At 38.7% G+C, this 16866-nt stretch overlaps 1 long non-coding RNA gene across 4 annotated transcripts in view; it reads right to left on the reverse strand.

The window, feature by feature from the left end:
- Positions 1-16866, reverse strand: part of LOC120605094 (uncharacterized) — a 147093-nt gene that overhangs the window by 50611 nt on the left and 79616 nt on the right. Inside the window, exon 3 of one of the 4 annotated variants that reach the window (XR_005653524.1) lies at positions 15686-16621. The exons of the other annotated variants lie outside the window; for them this stretch is intronic. This is a non-coding gene — a long non-coding RNA (uncharacterized LOC120605094). Of the gene's footprint in view, positions 1-15685; positions 16622-16866 lie in introns of those variants that run through there. 4 annotated transcript variants of the gene reach the window in all.

The following is a 16866-nucleotide window of genomic DNA, read 5'->3' on the forward strand; positions in this document are numbered from 1 at the left end:
TTTCATTTAACAGACATTAACATAACAGTAGTAATATTTGGATTGAAATCTAGTGGCTCATCCCACACCCACATCTTGGTTTCTAATAGCATTTTTCAATTAAAGAAACCAGGGGTCCTTGGTAAAATGGTAAATTCCAGAGCTGGGGCAGGGAGAACGCTAAGTGAGTTGAGAATACTGCAGTGCCAGAAAGTTAAAAAAGTCCTCAAAAACAAAAGAATGGAGGCATGCCAAGCCAACCTGAAGAAGCTCCCAGTGGCCACAGGCAAAATAATCTAACAAAATAACATAGTATTAGATTATTACCCAAAGTACAAAACAAGTATTTATGAATCTTTTGCAGATAATAGTTAACATAACAATTATAGTTAATAACAATAATTGCTTACATACATACTTACTATGTGACAGGTCCTATTCTAAACATTTTGTAAATATTCTTTTAATACTTACAATACCCAGTGGGGTGGATACTATTGCTGTCATCATTTTATAGATCAGGAAGCCAAGGTTTATCATGTCAATGCACAAATAGAAAAAGATGCCATTTATATAGCACATTGTGGGTACTGGCAGCCATAAGAAACCATGTGTGGGGCACTGGTCACCTTAGGCCCTGTTCAGCCACCCAGGAGCTAGGGGCATGAGTAAACCCTTTCAGGCATGCCCAGAGGTTCTGATACAATTTTCTCAATGTCCTACAGCCTAGGACTTTACCTTAGATCTATCTAACATCAAAGCGTGGTCCCTTGAGTTCTCTTGCCTACAACCAAAATGGTAAATGCCAGCAGTGTAATAATAATTATATTACAATTATGCAATTATACTAAGGTTTGATATAGAGTCTCAGAAGTTGTACAAAGTATCTGAGGGCCCCGAGGAAAATGTAGTCTTTAACCTCTTAAGTAAAGAGTAAGTTACTTATGTGCCCAAGCAAGAGACCTAGAACAAACCACTCCATGAGACACAACAAAACCTCTCAAGCAGAACCTAGTTAACCTGAACACTCTGTTCCCAGAATTTTAGCTGACTCAACTTCTAGGGCAAGAAACACACAAAGGAATGAGCTGATTTTTTTTCCTTTGAATTAAAAGAAAATTCACAACAACATCCAGGAGATTTCAAAGAATCAGAACAAGTCTGAGGTTCAGCCTCCAGCCCCTACCACCACACGCACATTATTAGAACAAAGAATAATGACACTGTGGGACAGAACAGAGAGCAGATAGTGGAGAGGCAGAGGAATGTGAGCTGCAGAGCACCAGCTGTGTGCTAAGAACTGGGCCAGACACAGACACCATCCAGCATCACTTTATTGTTTTTCATAGTGATGTTTTTTGAGAGAAGTATCATTAACACCATTTTACTGTTAAATCGAGGTTCAGAAAGTTGAAATAATTTGCCTAAGGTTGCTCAGCTAATAAGAGATGAAGATAGTATTTGAGTTCAACTGTCACTGACTCCAAAGCCCTCGTCTCTCTTTGTAAAACCACAACAAAGGAAGGGTAGTTAAGAGGAGAGGCAGACTCCAGAGCTCAAGCGAAGGCTAGTTGCTAAAGAAAGAGATTCATTCAGAAGGGACCCCATGGTTCTATGACAAAATGCAGGTCCCAGATTCCTTGCTCATAAGTAGGAATTAATCTAAAACTGGAAATGAATGGCATATCCCTCTAAGTAGTGATGAGTAACTTAACAGAAAATAGCTAAATAGGGAGATATTAGGGAATCTGTCATAGAAAGCTAGATTACAGAGTCAGGCTTCCTGTCTCCGGGGAAGCAGAGGAAGTTTCACTGACATATCCTTGGGTTCTCCCCTGACTACCACCTAACATTTATTGAATGCACACTATAGGCAGGATACTTACCTGCTTTTTCTCAATTCTCACAACAGCCTTATTATACTACTGTTATCTCCAATTCATAATGAGAAACTGAGAACCAAATTACTTTCTAATATAATGTCAGAAAGTCAGGGTAGAGCCAGACACTCTGATTTCCAAACCCAAGTTTTTAACCACTAAGTAGAAAGGAACTAAGTTCAAATACTGAGAGTCAAACCATATCATTCAGTCTATTTAGAATATTAAGTTTTTTGCCATTATCATACTGACTTTTATTTTACTCTAGTAATACATTTTTATTAGCATTAAGTTTCATTACCATAGTTTGGAATCTTAGTATAACTATAATACTTGGCTTTTTTTAATACTATATTGTATGTATTATCTTAATACTGGGTTTTATGATGATGATTATTATCATTATTACAGTTCTAGATTTTATTATTGCTACCATGTTTAGTGTTTTTTAATTAGTTTTGTGGCCTGGGGAGAAATGGAAGTAAATGACAATCATGATATGAATCCAATCTCATGTTTGCACATGTCAAATGAAGAAGAAGTAAAGTAACACCCTATTCAGCAAATTGGTTTTCCCAACACCTATTCAAAAACTCTTCTCGTGTGCCTTCTTAAATTATAACTGCAAAAAGTGGAGGAAACTACATTCCCCAGAATCCTTCGCAGCTAAGTTATGATATGACTTATAGTCTATGAAGAGACACATCTACTCAAAACTTGAAACATAGAAGTGACACAAAGTAGAGTAACATGATGTACTGGCCACACTCCATGAAACCAGATCTTCTGAAGTCCTTGGTTCTTCTGTGTAGCTATGGTTAAGGTTTGACACCATAGGTGATAAGAAGTAGACATCATTGGCAGTGGGATTTCTTCTAGACAACCTCATATTGTAGTTGGGGGTTTCTCCTTGCTGTGTTCTCCTAGCTGTGTAGCATCAAAAGTTCCCTGGCCCTCATTTAAATTTAATAAACTAATTAATGTCCTTGACGTTAATGTCCATAATAAATCTCTTTCCTAGAGTGAATTCTGTTATTTATAACTAAGAATTTTGACTAACAAACTGCAAAGTGTTAACTGACATTAACTAACATTAACTCCCATTAACTGACAAACTTTTGAAATGAAAAAGAATAAATAGAGGTTATTGTTTGAATTATCTTCCAATGTGGGAGAGCTTTTTAGAGTAATCTTGACATGCAGCCTCCTTTTTATCCCTTCTGAGAAAAGGAGACTAACTCTTGCTACGTGAAATCTCTTACAGGTCACAATGCTTTCATCTGGCATTCCCTAAAGTGACTCCCATAGGAAAAGTTTTGCACTCACGTATTTAGAATTCTGTGTTTGAATAAACTTGGGGAATAAATGCTAGGTTAAGTAAAAGGGAGGGGCAAAAGACTCCACTTCTGGATGTGAGTTTACTGAAGAATTTCTCAGAGCCTTTCATATATTAATGTTTATAGTTAATCTTTAAGAAGTAGGTGAATTATTTTCCAAACATTAAACCAAACATTTTTCTTTGGGAGTGGAGCTTTCAGAATTACTGTTACATAAGATACCTTTTATGGTAACTTACCTTAAATTAATGGATTATCTGAAGAATGCGAATTTAAGGTTCAAGATAGACCACACAAGAGGTTGTCTGGAAACTAAAGGTCTTCTGGCCCCCTCAGATAATATCACAGAAAAAGCCACCAACTCCCCAATCTTGAGATCAGTCCTATTTTCCAATAGCCTGAACTCAAGAAAGATTCTTCTGGGACTGCCTGAGCTGCTGCCTTTCTTTGTTCTGATGTTGTAGGTACCTACTACTGTTACAAATCACCCTGAAATTTAGTGTTACAAAAATAGTACATAGAGTTCTCATACAAATATCGCCCAGATTCCCCTAATGTTAACTTCTTATACAACCTTAAAACATCATCACAGCTAAAAAATTAACATGGTACAATACTCTTTACTAAACTACAGACACTATTAAATTTCACCAGTTCATCTACTAATAATCTTTTTCTATCTCAAGATCCTATCCAGGATACCACGTTGTATTCAGCTGTTATTCCTCCCATAGTCTCTTCCAATCTGTAAGAGTTCATCATCCTTGTCCTTCAGGGTCTTGACACTTTTGACAAGTACTAGTCAGTGATTTTGGAGAATATCTCTCAATTCGATTCTTTCTGATGTTTTCTCATAATTGGAATGAGATTGTGGTCAGACCATTTACATGATGTCTGGCTTCTAAGAGGAAAAAGAGACAGCTGCCTATCTTCTGAAAGCCTGCAGAATGCTTCATTTGCATACTATTGGTCAAAGCAAGGAATAAGACCAGCCCAGATTCAAGGGGAGGGCCAAGAAAATCCACTTCTGGATGTGAGGAGCTGATTGACCTACACGAGGAGTCCCCAACCCCCATACTGGTTCATGGCCTGTTGGGAAGCAGGCTGCTCAGCAGGAGGTGAACAGTGGTAGAGCCAGCGAAGCTTCATCTGTGTTTGCAGCCACTCCCCAGTGCTAGCATCACTGCCTCAGGTCCACCTCAGATCATCAGGCATTAGATTCTCATAGGGTACCAGTCCCCGGTGCCAAAAAGGTTGGGGACCACTGACCTACAGAAATGGAGCAATAGATGGTGGTCATCTTTGAAGACCATTTATCACAACCGGGTTTTCAAAAACACTTTAAAAATTCACTTAACAAGACAACCATGAAACCTGGGAATCTGCCACTATCACACTGAACATTTTTAATTATCTGAAACTTTAAAAATAAAACTAAGAGTACCTGCTCTGCCTACTTCATAGGGTGTGGCAGCCATGGACCATTGAGGCTAAGATCTCCCTTAAAAGGAAAAACTGCCAAGAGGAATATAATTAGCCAACAGTTTCCAGCTGCTGCATTTGGGGCATCTGCTATAGTATTCATACCAGGGCCACACCCTCCCCAGGCTGCTCCCAGCCAGTGACTGAGCATGGCAGTGGAACTAGAACCAGACCATTGCTGCTTGTCACGGGATTCCTCTAATGAACACACAGCTCGTGAGCTCCGCATCAGCCCATCAAGACTTAGTTACAGCTATACTGCAGTATGAGGTTCTCCCTACCCGAGTCTCCTTCTTCCTCTTAACCTATTGTGGCTGTTAGGTTGTACTTGAGGCTCCCCCTGCCTACTCCTGCTCCCTCTCCCCTTTACCTTTCACAGGCATTTCCCTCAATTAATCTCTTGCACTTTTAATTTATCTTAGCATCTGTTTCCAGGAGGATCTGACTTGACACACAGGATGCTATGAGAATCAAATGAGATCGAGGATGTAGACATCCTTTAAAAACTATAGCAGGAGGAACAAGTATTAGGTATTATCAGTTTTTAAAAAAATACAGGGAAAATTGTCTTATATGTTTCAATAGCCTTTTGTATAGAACTTACTACATTGCTAATTTGTTCAGTAATTAATATTGATCTTTCATTCAAAGAATATTGATATTCTTAATGATAATGCTCAGTTTAAAAAAAGATTATATAATATTTAATAGGCCACAGTGTAAGATGGCATCTAAATTGGTACTGAAAGAGATTTTAATCTAAAAGAAAATTTTATTTTTTAAAGGGATACATATCAGTTATTTGGGATATTCATTTAGGGTAAAAGTCTAGGCATTTTCTGTATTTAACATTTTTCCTGGGACACAACCTTTTCCTGGAAATTGAGGGCAGCTGGCTATCCTGGATGAGCAATCTTTTATGGCTGAAGCTCCCCCTGAAAGAGAGCTCCCGAGATGATGAAGTTCATGCCTCCTCTTTTTAGTACAATAACTCACAAAAAATCCTCCACAGCCTGCCTCTCCCCTGGATCTGCCAAATTCGTCCTGCTCTCACCCAATCTATTCTATGCTCAGCAGCAAGTGTTGTCATCCCTCTGCTTGATATCCTTATTAGCTTAACTAACACTTTTAGGATAAAGTCAAAAGGGCTTAAGATGTTTGATCTGACCACAGGCTACCACTTGCCCACCTCACTCTGCTCCCTGCAACACACACACACACACACACACACACACACACACACACACACACACACACACACACACCCCTCTCTGCTTCATCCATATTTCATCATTCTCGGAAATGCACATTTTTTCACAGCATAACCACACACACACCCTGCCGCCACCCCAGGATTAGGACACATCTGAAAATCACTGTAGAACAGGCAACAGTTGTTAACTAATTGTTTTGGCCTTGCATGCGCAAACATGAAAAGCACCAGCTTTAAAACTGTTGGAATGGGTGTGAGCTTGTAAGAAGATCCCAGAAACAACAGTGGACCACCCTTTTAACCCTTAGGTACCAACTGTTGTGGGGAGTTCAGGGTGAAGTTGGGGGTGGAGGAGTGATGAGTCAGAGGCATTTAGCAGCATTGCCCAAGTAGGAATCAAAAGAAGGCTAATTCCACATATGAATCCATCTTAAGAGCTCAGCCCCAATGGCTTTCAGTTTGCCCATGAACTCTTTTAAGAAATGCTACATCGCCAATGCTCTTGATCATATCACGTGGAAAAGCTGGAGGCCAATGCCTCAGAATCAAATGCCTTTCAGAAGAATCTGACTCTAAAAGTGAAGTTTCAGGAATATTAAAAGCAAATTATTTTATATTTTTTTTATTTTGCTGTATTCGATAGAGTGATATATGATAAAATATATATCCAATTAAGAATTTATAAAAAGCTCTTTTGAAAAGTATTAAAACACTTAACGATAAGAAAACTTTATGCCATACTTTAACTGGCAATTTTTTTCCCCTTAAGGGTGTATAAAATAAAGACAAATCTTAAAATGAATGGTGTCTCAGAGCATATGAAATATGGCAGAGCCAATTCATTTTCTTGCTTTCTCCAATCGCTCGGCTTTAGTGTGTTCTCTCTTCCTAGAACACTTTTCTCTCTCTTTGCCTGGCTAATTCCTACTCATCCTCTGGGTTTCAGCTTAATTATCACTTCCCAGGCATCTCCCTTAACCTCTCCACCTCCACCCTCAGACTGAGTTACCCCTGCTGTGTACCTCCACAGCATCCCATATTTCAGCTTACCATTCTTTAACTGCTTGTATAATTTTCTGTCTCCCACACAGGGTATAAACTCCACGAAAACTCAGGAAATCCTCTGTCTTCCTCACGTTGTGTCTCGCACAGTTGGCACTCAATAAATATTCATTCGGCAATGACTAAATTAACAATTGAATAAGTATCTCCATTGCGTGGCATATAAATAAATTTTGAACAGTGAAGCAATAAGAATTTTATCTCACAGATGAGACAACTTGAAGCACAGAGAGTAAGAGGCTAATTAGTGATAAAGCCAAAACTAAAATTTCTTAAAGTCCCAGTAGTAGTGACACCTGACATTTATTGGGCATTTACTATGTGCCTGGCACTGTTCTGACTTCTGTGTGTGTGTGTGTGATTACATACGTACGTACATACATATACATATATATATATATATATATATATATATATATATATATATATAATCCTACTATCCTTCAAGACATGCCACAAATCCCTCCTCTACCTATATATATATAATCTCACTTAATTCTCATAATAACATCATTAGGTACATGTTATTAGTATTCTCATTTTATTAAAAAAAAAAATTGGCATGCAAAGAAGTAAAACTTCCTAAGACAATAGAGCAAATAAGTGGTGCAGCTGAGACAGAAACTGAGGCAGATTCCAGGAGCTACACCTTCAACCACAAAATTAGAGATGCCAATAAGTTGACTCAAAATGTTTAGCAATAGTAAATATTATTAGTTACTAGCAGATCACTCTTTAAGAATGTGTTTTCAAGCTGATCCAAGGCAAATAGCTTTATTTCAGTAGATATTAATACCAAAAAAAGAAAAGAAAAAGAAAAAGTCTAATATAGTTGAAAGGAGCACTAATATGACTTCAGAGCCCTCGGTTCTACACAGCTCACTTTTGAAGTAGCTATATAATCCTAGATGAATCATATATCTTTTTGGGGACTTCTTTAAAAGATAGTGGGGTAATGCAAATATACTCATAGTCCTATGATAGGGTCTGTCACTTTATCTTGAAGCAATTAACAGGTACACTAAGTGCGAGAAATCAGTGATTATTATCCTACGCCAAATATTGAATTCAAGGATATAACTTAAACTCCAGTGTTGGCTCTACAAAATTCAAATAATGTTTGGCAAGGTGAAGGGCTCTTGATCTCCCACCTGAAAGCATAGGTTTTCAAATTCCAGCCATGGACTTCTTTCCTTTTCTGCTATTGACAGTGTTTGCCTTGGTGGGGAGAGGGAAGCCCAGACTTGTGTTGACAGAGTTTGACTGTTGGGGAAAAGTACATACCTGGAGGGGGAATGGTGTTAACAAGAAACCAGGCATCCGTCTTCACCTGACTCATTCCAAGTTGGGCTTCCCTCCACCGTTGCTTTGTCCCAACATTAGATCAGAGGCTCATGTGGAGACTTGCTGAAGTCAAACGCTATCAAAAACTCCAGCCCGGCTATGCTAGGGCAGAAAACAAGATTCTCGCCAGATGGATATTAGAGCCAAGGCTACTGACAAGAGCTGGAGACACATACTAGGACCCCTGAGAGTAACCAGCCTTTACCCTTCGGGGTCAGGTCACAGGGCTGCTGAAACTGTTCATATTTATCCAAAACTTTAGGAAATGCTTTTCTGATAGTCAGTGGTACCCATTTTCTTGGCTCGGTAAGAAGTGAAAGGTCATAATAAGTCATCCCCTAGTTGTGCCTCTAAAGCTTTATTTCTATTCCAAGGCATTCAGTATTTTCAGGCTTTATGCTTGCACTTTGAGTTACATAAATTTGAGTGAATTGCTCACCTCTTAAAGGTTAAGTTCCCTCACCTATAAAATGAGTATAATAATGCTCACACTTAAAGATTAAATGAGATAACAAGTATATATACATGCAGTGTGCTTAATAAGAGGGAGCTTTTTTATCATTCTTTCTATACCCCAAGGTTAATCATTTTTAAATCTTCTAAAACCAACAAAATTTGGGGAGGAATCTCTTGTACTAAAAGATTTTCTAGAAAATTTTTTCTGTGGCTTAGAACAATTCTTCTTCACACAATTAGTACCAAAAATAATGTTGAGAGAGATGAGAGAGAGAAGTTGCATTCCCAATTTAGTATGTATTTATTCAACAAACATTTAAAAGCACCAGATTTTGAAGAGGATAATATTGCTTCCTTTTTAAAGCACTTTTGACTTGCAACATTTTTTTTCACAAATGTTCACTAATGTTTGATCCCCCACCGTACTCTGTGAGAACAGACAAGGATTATTAGAAATGAAAGTCATAAAGAGCAGTCAGGTGAGCACTATAAGATCATAGTCCTTGATGTGAAACAGATGTGGGTTTTAGGGCTGGGTCTGATACCAGCTATGTGTCTCCTTGAGCAAGTAACTTTTTTGTATCTCATTTTCCTCATCTGTAAAATGGGAATAATATACCTATTTCATAGAGTTATTGTAGGGGTTAAAGTAGTATGTATAAGGCACTTATTACATACACTGTCTAATACATAGCTTAACAGTATCAGTTAATAATCATCATGCTCATTGTTATAGATTTAATTATTGTTCAAGGTGGTATAGCTGAAATAGCAGAATCAGGACTAAAATTTTCATCTGCTGACTTCCAATCCAATATTTTCTGTCATACCAATAGTTTTCAAACATTTCAGAACATTGAAATCCATCCCTCTCTAAGAAAACAATATCTTACGTGGTACATGAGTATGTAACACAGAAGAACCACTCTTGTTAGAGTTGCTGGGAGGGGCCTGAAGTGCCTTCCACCCAACCCTACTTCCCATCGCCACTGATGAATCTCTCCCCACACTCCCCACTCCATCACTACCACATCTGCTGCTTGCAGTCACCGTTGCCTGGATTCACCAGGGACTTGATCTCGAGTTAAGAGGACAGTTGGGTAACAATGCTTCCATTTTCCTTATTCTTTCCCCTACTCGTCTTGCCCTGCTCCTCATTTCCTGTCAATCTCTTGGTACTTTCACATCCACCTTTTTCTGTCTCATGAATTTCATCAGTTTTACCATTTCCTGTTTCCTGACCTAAGCCCTCGCATTTTGTTCTGCCAACCAGAATCTCTGTCCTCCTAGTCCATGGAGGTTCATCCACTTCCCACCCTCTCCTCTGCCATGCAAACTTCTGCCAGCCCTTCCTAGTTCCCTCCCTTACCTTTCAAGAGAGGCAGAGTTACTAAACTGATCAAAATTCTAGATCATTTTTCATGTCACATTTTCTTTGGGGTCAGATCACTGTATGTTAAAGGTACAAACCTATCCATCCTTTTACCTTCTCCATGTAGCTGGGAGTGGTCATTGAGGCAGGCCAAATATATCTTCATAGACATGCCTAAGCATGCTGGCCCTTGCCTCTCTATATAATTGAGCTGGTCAGAGGATTTATATTTGTTTGAAACTTAAAACCCAACTTGGTCTTTAAGCTTTTTCCCCAGTCTTCAGCATTTCCCCCAGAACTCCACAGTGAGGATTATTGGGTAATCCTAGGGCTAATTAGATTCCCATCTAGCTGTTGCTACTTGCCTCTATTTCCACTGGAAAACTAACTAGAAGGAGAGTATCTAATAGGGTAGATCTAAGCCTTCTCATGTCCCTGGACATAAAACCCTTAAAAATCCCACCTTGATTCCTAAAACTTCTGTGACCTTCCTTCTTTAAGCCCATCTCTTTCCTCTATTCCCAGCCATTCACAGGTCCCTCACTCTACTGTCATCTCCTGGTGAGACATAACATTGGAGACACCCCAGTCTATCCGCCTCTGGGCCCTGAGCCCAGAATGCCTTTCCCCAGCTTCTATCTAATCCTACTATCCTTCAAGACATGCCACAAATCCCTCCTCTACCTAAAGTCTTCCATTATCCCTGTTGGAATAATTTCTCCCTCCCCTGGCTCACATAGCACTTAATTTTTCATTCAGTTATAGCACTTACTTCATTCTGCCTCCTGTTTCAAAAAGTTGTTTACAATGGGTCAGTCTTTCCCACCGGACTGGAAGCAACTCAAAAGCAGAGAGACTGGTTTAGTCACTTCTGATATCCCTCAACCTCTACCATTGTGCTCTGCAAACCACAGATGCACAGTAATATATTTGGAAGCCCGATATTGTCCCAATAAACCTAATTAATATAATATATATTATATATAGTGTATTAGTTATTTGCAAAGAAGTATGTATATAATAGTTTTTTGCAAACAACTGATGTACTATATATAATTTAATATGTGTGTGTGTGTGTGTGTGTGTGTGTATTTAGCTTGAAGAAATTTAACCTGGCATCAGGTTAAATTGTTAAAGAACCCAATGTTAGAAAGTCCAGTGACATTGACCACCTTGTGGGCCTTCTGAACCATAAATGGAAAACACTTTGCCAGAAGCAGGAAGGAACTCATCAAAGCAACCATCATCTTTGGCCTGCCTGTGAGTCTACTTGTTTTCCTGTTTTCCTCCCATTTTTAATTACAAAACAGGCTGCCTCATGTGTTTCCTCTTTCTGCTACCAGCACACGTTGTCAATGAGCTTTGAGTGCTGGTCCAAACACTGATGCAGGAAGTGCTAGTCAGCAAGGCCAGGCCTTGGTTTCAAAAGCATGTGAAGGATTCCAGCACCGTGGGCCAGCAGTCGGACTTCATCACGGTTCCTGCTTATCTCAAAAGGCCTGACGTGGCTTCTAGGAGATAGTGGACAGAGCACAAGGTATGAAGGCTGGAGATTCCATTCAAGTTTGACCTCTGTTGCCTGCTTCTTAAATAGCCTTGTGCAAGTTGCTTAACCTCAGTTTCTTCCTCCGTACACTGGGGCTGGTGAGGATTAACTGAGTTCTTATGAAAAAGCAAGTGTAGAAATATTTCGTAGACTCTGATTCTCTAGAAAATAAGGCGTTATCATTCTTCCATATTAAACAACTTTGTCTGCTAAAGGGATAAAAGAGTCTCTCCCGGGAATAAACTTGCTGTGGTCCGGTTTGGGGTGGAGGATAAGTAACTACTACTAAAAGACAGCTGGGAAGAAAGGGTCAGATACTGTCTCTTCTGAGGACTCACCAAAAACATAAGTGCTCACTAACTGGAAAATAAGGCCTTTTGCAAATAGGTGGCTGCTTTCTCCTCACTCTTCTCCGAGACTCTCTCCCATCATCGGGTTGGCTCTAAGGATAGAAACCCCAGGTACAAAGGAGCCCTGCCTCTGGATGCCTCTGGAGAGACTGGCATGCTGCTGTTGGCTCTCCTGCCAACTATCTGCTTTCAAGTTCAGTTAAGGAGGCCTGAACAATGAGACTGTGTTACCACCTGACATTTCTTCACTTGCCATAAGCAGGCAGGTCCATGGAGGCAGCAGCCAACAGCTGTGTTTACAACTTCCCATCACCCTCATTAATTAATGAATTCTGAGCCTGCTTCTCACCCTGAATAGACTTCTGCAGCATGGGTTGGTGGCAGGTTATCCCTGCAGGAGAGCTGCACAGCATCCTGGCACTGGTCTTAATTGGAGGCAGGCATGCCATGGGGATGGGTAAAACAGTGGCTGAGATATAGAAAGCAGTCTTTATGCCTTAGGGCTAACCATTGGCTTCTCTGATTCTGTAAACCCTAAACAAGTTCAAGGAGGCTCTCGGCTTTAGTTTCCATATCTTTGAAGACACTGAGTCCCAAATTACAAATATACAGAACATTTCAGATCAAATACTATACAAAGAGTCCCTGACGATATAAACTAAACTTATAGCCACTTCCACAGAAATGTCAATTATTCCCTGGATTATAAAATGTCTTGATAAACCTGATCATGAGGGTGTTAAGAAGCAGCTACCAGATCCCATGGCAATTCCAAGGGAGGAAAGAAGGTTGTCTCTTTTCTTAAAAAGTCCTGCTTCATAATAGACCCCGTCCTTGGAAAGCTCTAAAACAGGAAGTGGGGCACCTGAGCCTGAAAGTGGCCTCTGCCTTTAGTTTTACTCTCTAGAAACAAAAATGCCTATTTGTGTGACTGTAATGGCAAATAAATTGTATCCTCGCACCAGATAAAACTGTGTACTAGAGTCAAACAAAAACAACATGATGGAACAGAATCATTATCAAAATATTCATGAAGTTTTGGAAGATAACCATGAATGCAGAAAACGGTTTTCATGAGAAAAGAGATTGTTCCTGTGTTTTAGAATACAATAGATCTAAGGAAGTCTTAATGATTATCTAATAGGAAAAAAAAACAAAAAACTATTACTAGATGCCATATAAGCATAATAGAACTCAAAGTTTTACATTCTAATCCTGGGTCTATCACAATCCAGCTGTGTAATCTTTGACTACTCCCTTCCCCATCTACTCTTTACTTTCATCATCTGCAAAATTATAGTTAGTAACGCCCCCTGGCCTGGCTCCTTCACTTCCCAGAGTTGTTGATTTATAACAGAAGATGATGGAAAAGTGATTCACAAACATAAAGGAGAAGTATAGCAGTGAAGATTATATTCCAGGGTGGAATTTCTAAAGGGTTGTTATTGTTATTGCTGTTCTCCTCTTCATGAAGAGCTTTTAGAGCTCTGTTTCAGAAGGTATTTTTTTAAAAGAAGTTAAGTTTGTTCTGTTTTGTAATGTTTGGCAGGATGGGGCAGGTATGTTCTTAAGGGTTCCATCCAAAACATGATTTACAAAGACAGTTAAGGAATACCATTCTTTAAAATATGATTTAAAAAAAATAAAAATAGAAAAAATGTCAGCCTGAAAAGAAAATATGAATATGCATTTTATGAAGTAGAGCAAATACCAAGTGACAGTTTAGCTCAAGACATCAGATTGAGTGCGTCTGGAAGGTAAAAGTACATGGTATCACATTTGAAACAGCATAGACCAGAATATGTTGATAAATTATTCCTAGAATAATTTAGATTCTCAACATTTATGTGAGAAATCACTATTTTTCTGTGGAATCACAAAATGTTACTATACAATATTTTCTTTACATCTGGGAAATGAAGAAAGAAAAATGCTATTAAAATCCAGTTATGAAAAGCATTATGTTGATTGAAAGAAATCAGTCCTAAAAAGTTACATATTGTATGGTTCCATTTACATGACATTCTCAAAAAGACAAAACCATAGTGACAGAATAAATTAGTGATCACCAGGAATTCAGGATGGGAATAGAGTGCCTACGGAGGAATAAAACAAAAGAGTATTTTGGAGTGATTGAACTGTATTGCATCCTGACTGTGATGGTGGCTCACAAATCTATATATGTGTTAAAATTCATAGAAATAACCAAAAAAAAGGTCAATTTTATTATAGATCATTTTTAAAATGAATAAAAGGGAAAAAAGAAAAAAATAATCACATCACTGAATCATATGCAGCAAAACGCAGGCCTTGTCCTCTGAAATGTCACAGCTGTATTTGTAACCAGACTTTACCTCAACACTTTCCTGACTTTAATGGGCACGCAAATCACTTCAGGCTTTAGTTTCAATAAATACGCTCATTCAATGGGTCTGGAAGGGAGCCTGAGTTTCTGCATTTCTATAAAACTCCCAAATGATGCCCTGGCTTCTATGTCTGCAGACCGCTCTATAGAAAATTGAGGCTCCAGAGAATTTAGTCCACTTGGAGCAGTTGTGGGAAATATATGCCATCATGCCAACCACCCCGATCTCTTACCCACAGCAGAGATCACTAATTGTTCAAAAACATTTTCCTCTTGAGTCCAGATGGGACCACCGGATAGAATGCAGTAGAGAGCAGGTGCTATTCTATAGAAGTGATAATGTGAGATGAAACCTACTAGTCACCTTGACCTAGTGCTGATGTGAGTCCCGTGCATCAATATAAAAAATCCACTTAAAAAACCCACTTCCTTTCTCAGCCCTTATTGTCCTAGCTCCAAAACTCTGTACCTAGGCAGATTAGCCACAGTTGATACAGATATATTTTTCCATCTTGCAAAGATGAGCAAGCTTGTCTTTCTAACTAGGCTGCAAATGGCTTGAGGATAGGGACATATCGTCTACCTCTTTTTAGTAATTCCCTTCATATCACTTTGAGCCCATTTCTTTACATACAAAATAAAGACAATAATACTATCTCATAAGGTTGTTGTAAGAATTAATGAAAAAATAAGTGAGAAGCACTTAGAATAGTGCTCTGCAAAAACTAAGACTCGGTAATTGATAATCATTATCATTATTCCCCAACAATGCCCAAAGCAGTGCCATGCACATGGAAAATGTTAAAAAATATATATATATATATACTGCTATAGGGAAGCCAAGATACAGAATGAAGCAAACATTGAGTTGAGAGCCAAAAGATGAAGGTCACAGTATCAGCCCTTTCCTTCTACCTCTCTGAACTTTCGTGTAATAGGTATAATGAAAAATTGTATAAATTATTTGATGATTAATTTTAGCTTTGACAGTCTACCTATTGATAAATTATATAATGCTCTTTTTCAACATTCCAGCATTTTTTAAAAATCTGTATAGAATCTTGAGTATTCAGATGAAGCAAAAGAAAAAATATATAATACTTCCACTATCTAGTGTAGGCAAAAATTGAGTTCTCCATTTTCACCCGAATTATGGGTTTTCCACCACTGGAGGGCGTGCAGTGCTTGGTTGTAAAATATCATTCTACATTTTACCTCTCTTGTTCACAACTTCAATCTCCAGTCAATTGAATTGGAATCAGAATTTAAAAAAAAAAAAAAAAAAACTACTTCCTTCATTTGACAGACTTCACAGATGAGGTACAGCCCTGAGAGATTATGTGAGCTGGCAAAGTCAACGCAGAGAAAAGTCTAAGTTCCTTTGTCCTTTTCACAAATCTCCAGCAGAAACTAGATCCTGGACCTTTTGAATATGCCCTAGGATGTTAAATGGATTTGATACATACAAAGACAGCCAGAATCCATTTAATGAGCTCTAGAAGATTTGCTTTATTCTTGATCTTGAATGGCACAAAAGGTGAAGAAATGGTGCTTTCTAGCCAGCCAGGTTTTACTGAACTTTAGTGTCCACTGGACAGGAGGCAAGGATGGTGTCATGGAAATGAGACATAGTCCCATCCTTTAAAGAGCTCCCAAACTAATTAAGGTGACTAAATATAGAATGATATAGAAGGGACACAGAGAAGGACAAACCTTGAAGGAACTTTAGATATCAATTCTTAGGAATATAGACTTCTCTCTCATGCGCGATGTGTGGTCAATGGGCTGAAGTTCTATGTTGAAAACAACTGAGAGGTTTCTTCTCAATTCGAGGAGAATGAGTGTTGTAATCAAGTGTTCACATCTGCCATGGGCACAGAATGGAGTAGGATATACATGTAATTTCCAGCCCTGATTTCCAACCCAGATCCTATTTTTTTTTTTTCCAGTGAAGGAAACTAAGGTCCCAAGCAGGAAATGGACCTGGTCAAGGTCATTTAGCTAAGTGACAAGGGCTAATTTTTCAAAGCATCATAGCCTTGAGGCAAATCAGTCCTGAGGTGGAGAGTGTGTAGAGAAGGAACAACCATATGCTTTCTGTTCTGAAAGCCCTGGGTGCTTCTCCTGCCTCCGCTGGTATTTCTGGCATCTTTTGGACCAATTTGTTTCTTCTTTTGAAAAGTTTCTATGATTGCTTCTTCCCTTTTCATTGTTTTCTTATACAATTGTTGCTACCTATAAAAGAATGTATTTAACACACATACATAATAAAGCATAAAATATAATAAACACCCATAATCCACCCCTTCATTTATGAAATAGAAGCTTCTTGTGTGCCCCCTCCCTCATGCCACTTCTCTACCTCCCTGCCAAGAGGTATCCACTCTCTTCAATTTTGCTTTTTTCCCTCATTCCCTTAGTTTCTCTTTTGAGCTTTACTATTCATTCATATATCCTTAGACACTGCATTTTTTGTTTCA

Source organism: Pteropus medius, unplaced genomic scaffold (genome assembly GCF_902729225.1).
Source record: "Pteropus medius unplaced genomic scaffold, Ma_sr-lr_union100, whole genome shotgun sequence".
Lineage (NCBI taxonomy): Eukaryota > Metazoa > Chordata > Mammalia > Chiroptera > Pteropodidae > Pteropus > Pteropus medius.